Below are 10,106 nucleotides of genomic sequence, written 5' to 3' on the forward strand. Positions count from 1 at the left end.
GGAATAACCTCTGAACTTGTTATTTAAATCAGTCAAACTAGTTTATAAAACAGGTAAAAATAAAAAAACGCATTGATTTTTTCCAATGAATGAGAACAAAAGAAGAACCATTCGAAGCTCACAGAGCCAAAAAAGAAAGACAGTCAAGACATACACCTTCCCAAAAATAGGAATAGGCCCTAACCTAAAGTCAGACATCAATAAGACAGTCAAGCCTCAACAAGAAATGGCTCCCTATTATATATGAGACTTCCAGATGGTTCTATTATACTAGAAATGCACCCCTGTTTCAGACTATCCAAGTGGCACGCTCTTTCGTCTCAAAGGAGACAAATAATATTTAATTCCCATTGCTTTGAAAACTGAAATGAGCTGAACTGTCAACCAGGTGATTTTCTATTTCCCTTGGCATTAATTGGTTACCTCACTTCACCCCGCTTCTCCTGATTTGCTAAAATTTATACACCAAGTCACCGAGACAAGGGTGTAGAAGTACCCCGCCCCTGCAAGCACTGAATATTATGCACCCAGATTCATTGTGTCCATTTGTGTGCTCTGCTGCAAACAAACACTTCTGTGACTCAATTCCCTTTTCCGTTTTCTTCCTTTTTTTCTTAGTCAGAGTCCATTAAACTATTTTTTTATAATTGAGCCATTTTCCTCTTTGCAAGCATTTTTATGCCACGCCCAGCAAACTTCATGTTCCATAAACCAAAAAAATGTCTCTGCAAAAGAATTCTTCAGAAGTTCGTCTTCAGAAACTCTCCAAAAAGTCTCTTTTCTTGATATCTTAACAAGCAAATATGATATCACCTTTCCAAAAATGAGGGAAAGTTGAAATTTAAAGAATCTTAAGAAAAATTTGATATCTTTCTTCCAAAATTTTTGATCACCATAATTACATGTTTAGTCAAAAGTTAACACCAATTTTGTATAAAAACATAGAAAAGTACACAAACAGTTCTTGAAAAGGCTAATATATCAAAACTAAAAATCATTCTTCAATTCAAAAAGTTTTGTTTGAGCAGTTTAGCTCCCAGCCCTCTCAATGAAATATTGAAACAGGACATAGAGAGACTGGGGATTAATTTCAAATATTGATTTTTGCGCAATTGATTTTTGCAAAGTTGCTACAAATGGAGAATATCTTTAATTGAAACAGCTGTCCAAATCAGAATTTTTTTTTTCATGACTCTCAATTTTCCAACCTAGATGATTTACTTTTCTCTTTATCTACAAATAGCCCTTTTCCAGAATTACACCTGAGTCAGGTCTCATTGGGAAAAATTTAAAATTCAACCGATAAATTGAACTTCAAAACCATCCCACTGGATTTTTTGACCTTGGAACAATTTAATTTCTATCCCCATGTATTTTGATTGAACTTTATTCATCTCTTAGTAGGAAAGAGTTTCACCGGGGCTGTGAGACAGGGGTGCAAGATACCAAGCTTTATCAATGAAAATTCGAATTCGAAAAATTTTTCAATGAATGGAGTTTGAATTAGATTGCGATTTCGTGTTTGATAAGGATGTGATTGACCGGAGATAGGTTAGCTTAAAATAACAAAAACCTACCTAAAATTCAAGCATATTTCTTCACAAGGACGAATAACTGATTTGTATTGGATCATGGGAATCCTGACCCACTATTGGTAAAGAAACCAATACAGTTTATTTCACTAAACAAAACTACAAAAGTGGTGAGGTATGTACATTGAGATTTAACTAGATTTACTTCAACATCAGCAAGAAAACAACCCTTAGACATCAGGGATTGTTTTTGCAGCTTCTTAAAAAGCGTAAACGGGAAAATATTCAAATATTAATATCGCAAAAAGTGTTGTAGTATGATGAACATTTATTCTGATGTAGAAAAACATAGCGTTAAGATATTTTCTTTTTTAGAAATGTATTAGATTAATAAATTAAAGTTTAGTGTGATGGCTCGGTGAGGTATTTGCCTTCGTACAAGCAAGCGTTTTCTTGTTGGTTGAATTTCAAGTTTCCTGGACAAGCAACACATCCGACAGTGACTCCCTTCCAGCAAGCAACGTATTGTCGTGGTTGATCTGGGTCTTCAATGTTTCCACTGAAGTCTGGTCCGTAATGGGGGCATTTGTCTGGGCAAGAGAAAGTGGTGGCTGGGTGCCATTTTTGTGTGGTGACACAGTCGTCGTTTTTGCTGTACAAACATTGGTTGCAAGTTTGACTGAATTCCAAAGAGAGTGGGAAGCAAGCTTGACAGTAAGCCAATCCACCGACACATTGGACGAAATAGTTCTTGTAGTAATCAATAGCAAAGTTACCATCATTTCTACCGTTACATAATGAATTTGGGCATTCAATAGCTGGCGGTGTTGTTCCAGTGATGGGTGGGTTGGTGATGGCTGAAGCAACTGTAAATTGAAGAAACAAAAAGTTATAAAACAATTCTAAATATTAAGGAAGACCCTATGAAAATCAAATGTCTTTTTCTGGATATAGGCAGATAGATCAGTCTCGTACCCAGAGCTATTTGTACCACTTTATTATTTTATTGATGAATGTGATATCTTTCGTTAGTGCTATCACAATAATTAAAAAGCAAACAAGAGAATGGGTTCAAGTTTGACTGAAATATGAAAATAAAACTATTGATCAACCATTATGGTAATAAGAAAAGTTATGAAAAATAGTAAGTCTTACCTGCTACGAGAGCGAGAGCAATGATAGATTTCATTTTTAATTTCGCTTAGCGAAAGTATTACGATAGCCTTCCGTGTATGTATGTGGCGAGACATTTTTTGGGGCGCAAATTATGGCGTGGGCGTTTGGCCCGGGGGGGGTACTACCCTTGTCGACCGACGGGGGTGCTCCGCCGAGGTTCGAAAAATGGACCCTACGTGGGACTCGAAATTTGCGAAAAAAGTGACCCTGAATGGGACTGAAATTCCAAAATTTTCTACTTTTTCCCCAAATTTTCCAAAAATAGGCACCCTACGAGGGACTGATTTTTCTATTTTGGTGTTTTTGCGACCCTACCAGGGACTCGTGGAGGTTAAAAAAGGTACCCTGACCAGCGGAGCATCCCCGTAACCCATTTTGCCCTAGTACCCCCCCCGGGGCGTTTGGCTGCGGGCGTACTAAGGCCAATATTCTAAAGGTGGACTCACTCACAAAGATAAAAAGTGATAAAAAACAGGACTTTTCTTAATAAAAAAAATACGCTAGTGCAAGAAGTGTAACCAAGCCTTTGTAAACATCATTCATCGTGAGAACTTTTTAATGGCTGCTTGATTGCACATGCTTGCTGAAACTTGCTGCTTTTTTATCATGTTTTCTGGTCTTTTGCGAAGCATTTAAAGAGGTTTATTATTTGTTTACTACTAAGTATTTTATGTTTGTGTAGTTAGTGAATGCACCAACAAATTGATCATGCTCAGTAAGTAGTACAAAAAGAGTTAATTTTCCAGAACAACAACATATTATTAGCCCTCTCTTCTCTTCTTCACCAAAACTACAAACAGCACAGGTATGATATTTTTCCCTTTTTTCACCAGATAGTTATGTGTTAATATAGTCGCGCGGCTGAGGTCGAAAAACGTTTCATTTCGTGATACATCTTTTAGATTCCAAAAAAAACAACGGAAACTCGCGAATTAGTATGTGTAGATTACAAATCAAAAACGTTTCCACGATATTATCGTGCAAGTAACGAGTAATTGGCGATTTTTTGCGTTTCCAGGCAAAATTGCAAGGCCTGGAAATTCATGATTTTTGGGGGGTCTTCAAATTAAAAAAAAACCTATATCACATGATAGAGCTCTTCAAACTGAGCAAAAAAGTGTATTACACCAAAGTCCCAACTTCTCTAGATCCAAAGTTATGGGCCTATTTGTGGTCAAAAAGGTGTTTAATTTTGCATAAATTAATGCAGATTGTGGGGAAATTCCCTGTTTTCCATCAGTTTTTCACCACAAATAGGCCAATAAATTTTGATCTAGAGAAGTTGGGACTTTGGTGTAATACACTTTTTTGCTCAGTTTGAAGAGCTCTATCATGTGATATAGGTTTTTTTTTAATTTGAAGACCCCCCAAAAATCATGAATTTCCAGGCCTTGCAATTTTGCCTGGAAACGCAAAAAATCGCCAATTACTCGTTACTTGCACGATAATATCGTGGAAACTTTTTTGATTTGTAATCTACACATACTAATTCGCGAGTTTCCGTTGTTTTTTTTGGAATCTAAAAGATGTATCACGAAAATCATTTTCTAGCCACTTTTTTCGACCTCAGCCGCGCGACTAATAGTGAAACCAGTTGTGACAAACAGTCAGTTTTAGCAAGTACCGTGAACTGAAGTCGGGTAACTTGCATCAGATCAGTGGAGCGGAGGGTAGTAACTTGCATAGCATTTGACCAATCAAAGCAGCAAAATTTCAAAACAAATGAACTACGCACTGACGCAGCTCCGCTTGCAGCTCTAACCTACCATTTCTGTTTTGATTTAACTTTGTATTTTAATGACCAAACGGGTCATTCATTTCTTGAGGGCTATGCATGCCCTCAAATCTCCTGCCTCCACTGATGCAAGTTACATCGCCCATCTCATTATATTTCTTAGAAATCATGTCAAATTGAAATTCAGCAATGATTTTTGTATAATCGCAACGACCCTGCCTAGACACTGCCGTACATTGTCATTGTACGGTGATTTACGGTGGGTAAGGTGGGGTGTGCAGTACAGCAGATTTCAAATTAACCTATTTTCACCCCCGTACAAAGGACATTTAGATCCAGCCCACCATACACCACTGCACAATGTGCAGCAGTCCCTCTTTAAAATGATGACAGTTTTTTATCCGATGAATTTTGATTGGTGCTAGATGAGTTTGGTTAGTAAAAGTTCCAGCTTTTCCTTCCCGATGGGATGATAGATATTGGCTCGCTCTTTAAGCTTTAGCGTGGGCGTCTGCTAATAAGCCGTCGGAATGTAAAAAGAATGGGCAACAAAGTAATAAATCAAACTAATCGAGCTTCAATCAAACTTCACCGATCTTGATACACCTTTTGCTAATTAGGATTTTCATTTTGAATCATGGTACCGTTGTTTGTATAAGATTCCCATTTCCGCACTAAGATTCTTGTTACTTTTCTGGAATCTTTCCTCTATATATTCTTCACTGGATGAACGGCAAGATATTGGGAAAGGTTTGTTTAATGGGATGCAGTTTAAAGCAGTTATGAAGGAGTCAAAGTTTAATCTCAAGGAGTATTATCTTTTTAAAGCTTAAAGTTGGCTAGTTTTTACCCTGCAATTTTCTAGTCCAGAAGCTGGAGCTCAACTACTCAACTGCTTTTTGCCTTTAATTGGCTCTTCCAGAAAATGTCCGTACATGGGGGTGGGGGATATAGTGTCTGGAGTGAAAAATCTACAAAATTTGCCTTGTCCTGGGGGGGGGGGGGTAAACTTGCTCTCGATGGGATCAACTGATGCTTGTCCGGGGCGAGGGGGTTAGACCTGTTGTTCGGGGGATCAAATGTCCATGGGGGGGGGGCGGGTTTCCAAAAAATGTTATACCCTCCAACCCCCCCCCATATTCAAATTTTTTCTGGAAAAGTACAATGTCTTTATCACAAGTTCCTTCAAAGCACAAAACGAGGTTTCTGGCATCAAAGAATGAAAAGTTCATTTTTTCTTTTTCATTTTCAAAAAAAATTTTAATTATTTTTCTCAAGTATATTGCAGTTCTCTGAATTATTCTGAATTGAAAGATTTTGTTTACACTTTATAGAATGGAATTCTTTAGTCGCATTTTTGAAGGAATCTTTTTTTTTAATGGATTGAGATTTTTCATTAAAAAAAAACAGGGTATCTATGATCTGTGTGTACAATAGACCTTTTCATAAATTACGTCACGAACATCACTTGCCTCGTTTTGAAATTATTGCCAAGGTGATTAACTCCCAGCGGATTTTATTGCAACTACTTTCTATTCATAAAAAAAAAATTTAATGTCTCAAGGGACATAATCACCATAGTAATTGTTTGAATACGAGGCAATTGATGTTCGTGACGTAATTTATGAAAAGGTCTATAGATTGTGTATATTTTGTGTAACGCTTCATTCAAAATGCATACATGTTTTTTTTTTTATAAGCAAGTGTATGCCCCTTGGTCAGGCTCGTGTATGCTTAAGTTCTCAAAGCATCCAGGCATAGTTTATGCTTATTACATGCTTAATAATTATGCTTATGATTCACCCCGAGCCAAGTTTTTTAATGAAATTTCAGAAATTTTGTAAAAAATTTGTTCAGATTTTGGGAGCAATGGAATCTAGCTAGCCGTGTCTTATTTTTTACTTGACCTCTACCAAACCAGATAAAAATGAAACAAAAACAGATAAAAATGACCACTTGAAAAATATTTTAGGCTGACATATATGCTCATGTTATGCTTAGGAATTCTGCAAATCTGATCCTTCATATGCTTATAAGCGTTATGCTTATAAAAAAAAACATGTAATGCTGCAGGATTCACGTTTCACGCGTCTTCGTCGTTGATGTTCGAGTATTATGCGAAATTTTCGACTTCAAGTCGTCTTGTCGTTTTTGTTTTCGTTTGCTTCACCTTTTCTTGTTGTGAGACTTTATCGAATGAATTGTTGATGCTTCTTCGTTCTCTCGCAGCCCCTTTTATAGGGATACGAGGTTAATTAGCATTTCGTAAAGCATTAACTTAATTATGCCAAACATCCGCCGGGCCTGCAATCAAAAGAAAATGAGATATTTGTAAGATTTCCCTTTTTTTCTTTTTCATAGCTTTCTTGACGGAAAAGGCTAATTATTAGTCATGCGTGTAGTCATTTTCTCTTGTAATATATTGTTAATCAGTAATAAGTTATTTTTTCTTCCATTTTGTCGATAGACGTGATTTTCTAAAATATCAATTACGATCGATGTTCGATAAGTTAAGGAAAGGGAAGCTTAAGGATTCTACTTATGTTGGGTTGCCATAACAACGACTGTATGTGCCAGATTTTTCATTTTTCAATGCTTAATCTTCGTTTTCTTTCTTTCTGGTGATATGATGATATGACCATTGGAGTTTGAGTCATGAGAGGTTCGTCTATTTGGTGGTCGCATTACATTCGTCAGAAAACTGTAGAATGAATGAAAAGTGTTTTTTTTGCGCTGAAGACTCCACACAGGGACTAGCTTCTATAGCTTTTTCGATTCTTAAACTGGGAATACATTATATTCAACAATGAAAAAAAAACTGACTGCATTAAAGTTTATGCTCTCCATTTTCATGGGGAATTGAAATTTATCAACTGTCATTTGATCGATAGTGCTGATATAACCCGGGGGTCGACATGAGAAAAATTGTACTGTACGGGTGTTAAAAACAAACGTTTTTCCACCCAAATCTACTCAAATTTCGACTAAAATTTTTCTGCTCAGGGTCCAATTTTGAGATCCTAACTTTTGGCTACATATATACAGCAGGTTTCAGATTGAGTGCACCCTATACCTTTAGATCGTGTTCACACGTTACTGTTTTGTATCGCTTCAGTATTGTTTCCGCTCGGATCGAGAGTGTTCATATTGTTTGGGAGCGTTTCCGAGCAAAGAAAATTGAGCAGTTTCGTTCCAATGAAAATAGTGGAGCGAACTGTTTCGCTCTGTTTTAGTTTGTAACGTACTCTTTTTTTTAACGTTTCAAATTTTGACGTTCACACTTGTTTTGGAACCGTTTTGTTGCGAAACGATACGGAACCGTAACGTCTGAATATGGTTTATACACTATCTTGAGACCTAACGAGACTTAACTAAAAATGTCACATGGATGTGTCAGCTTAATCTACAATCACTCAATGATTATCTTTGAAACAATTTCATTTTCAATAAGAGGAAAATTTTCGTCTCACTGAGGATTATAACACTCATCCTGTCAGTGTTTTTTATTTCTGAATCACTTTGGAAATCAAAAAAGCTGTTATAAAAGCTTCTAACAATGCTCTTCAACTCTGACCTTCCGGTTAGACTACGAGAGGAAAATCACTAGAGGCGTTCTGAGTAACTAGCCGTCCCGGCGTCGTCCGAGTCGGCTCTTTACGATAATAATTAAGCTTGCATCGTATTCTGACATATGAAAATGTATTGCTTATCATGAGAAATTTACATGATTTCTTGTATTTGTCAAAAAAAAAAGAACAACAATATTTTCTTGAATATCAAATGGAACATTATGAGTAAAACATTTTCATGTATTTTCAAAGGAAAATTATGTAGAGAATATGTCTTATGTTTTCCAAGAAAAATTATATAACAAACTTAGATCTTGTATTTGGACGTATTTTTCAAGGAAACTCGACCAATAGAACTTCTTGTATTTTCCAAAGAAAAAATTCGATAACATAAGATAATTTTAATATGTTTCAGGAAAATGATCTAAACCAATTTTCTGCTAGTTTTACCAAGCTGATCTTTCGAGAAAAGTGTCCCTCCACTTGGAAATTGATTTTATGCGCATTTAAAATTTCAAGGGAACAATTACATTTCCAAACCATGCCACTGGATTTTTTAGCTCTGAACAATTTAATTTCTATCCCCATGTATTTTGATTGAATTTTTCATCTCATTATGGGAAAAAGTTCCACTAGGGCTGTGAGACAGGAATGTAAAATATGAAATACCAAGCTTTATAAATGAAAATTCAAATTCGAAAAAGTTTTTCAAGGAATGGAGTTTAATTTAGATTGCAATTTTGTTTTAGATAAGGATGTGTGGAGATTAAAATAACAAAATTTACTCAAAATCCAAGCATAGCTCTTCATTTCGAGTAAGGGTAGGGACGAATAACTGATTTCCATTGGATTATGGGAACCCTGGCCCACTATTAGTAAAGAAGCCAATATATTTTATTGCACTAAACAAAACTACAGAATTGGTGAAGTATGTACATTGAGATTTAACTTTATTTACTTCAACAATGGCAAGGTCCTTTTAAAGGGACTGAAACAACCAGGACTTAGACATCAGGGATTGTTTTTTACAGCTTCTTAAGAAAAAACATAAACGGGAAATATTCAAATATTGATAAGACAAAAAATGTTGTACTATGATGAAGGTTTATTCTGATGTGGAAAAACATAGCGTTAAAATATTTTCATTTTTAGAGATTTATCAAATTAATAAATTAAGTTTAATTTAGTGGGATGGCTCGGTGAGGTATTTGCCTTCGTACAAGCAAGCGTTTTCTTGTTGGTTGAATTTCAAGTTTCCTGGACAAGCAACACATCCAACAGTGACTCCCTTCCAGCAAGCAACGTATTGTCGTGGTTGATCTGGGTCTTCAATGTTTCCACTGAAGTCTGGTCCGTAATGGGGGCATTTGTCTGGGCAAGAGAAAGTGGTGGCTGGGTGCCATTTTGTGTGGTGACACAGTCGTCGTTTTTGCTGTACAAACATTGGTTGCAAGTTTGACTGAATTCCAAGGAGAGAGGGAAGCAAGCTTGACAATAAGCCAATCCACCAACACATTGGACGAAGTAGTTGCTGTAGTAATCAATACCAAAGTTGCCATCATTTCTACCGTTACATAAATGAATTTGGGCATTCAATTGCTGGTGGTGTTGTTCCGGTGATGGGTGGGTTGGTGATGGCTGAAGCAACTGTAAATTGAAGAAACAAAAAGTTATAAAACAATTCTAAATATTAAGGAAAACCCTATGAAAATCAAATGTCTTTTTCTGGATATAGGCAGATAGATCAGTCTCGTACCCAGAGCTATTTGTACCACTTTATTATTTTATTGATGAATGTGATATCTTTCGTTAGTGCTATCACAATAATTAAAAAGCAAACAAGAGAATGGGTTCAAGTTTGACTGAAATATGAAAATAAAACTATTGATCAACCATTATGGTAATAAGAAAAGTTATGAAAAATAGTAAGTCTTACCTGCTACGAGAGCGAGAGCAATGATAGATTTCATTTTCGTTTTGTTTTCGTATGTTTCACCTTTTCTTGTTGTGAGACTTTATCAAATGAATTGTTTATGCTTCTTCGTTCTCTCGCAGCACCTTTTATAGGGATACGAGGCTAATTAGCGTTTTCGT

At 36.1% G+C, this 10,106-nt stretch overlaps 1 protein-coding gene and 1 long non-coding RNA gene across 3 annotated transcripts in view; one reads left to right on the plus strand and one right to left on the minus strand.

The window, feature by feature from the left end:
* LOC136819566 (cytochrome P450 4V2-like) overlaps positions 1 to 10,106 on the plus strand; it is a 92,741-nt gene that overhangs the window by 48,735 nt on the left and 33,900 nt on the right. The window lies entirely within an intron of this gene.
* LOC136819591 (uncharacterized) lies at positions 9,098 to 10,090 on the minus strand. The gene is made up of 2 exons (XR_010848456.1): positions 9,949 to 10,090; positions 9,098 to 9,659 (listed from the first exon to the last, which is right to left on the minus strand). It is a non-coding gene; the product is annotated as an uncharacterized lncRNA (long non-coding RNA).

This window comes from Clytia hemisphaerica, unplaced genomic scaffold (assembly GCF_902728285.1).
Source record: "Clytia hemisphaerica strain Z4C2 unplaced genomic scaffold, Clytia hemisphaerica genome assembly, whole genome shotgun sequence".
Classification (NCBI taxonomy): Eukaryota; Metazoa; Cnidaria; class Hydrozoa; order Leptothecata; family Clytiidae; genus Clytia; species Clytia hemisphaerica.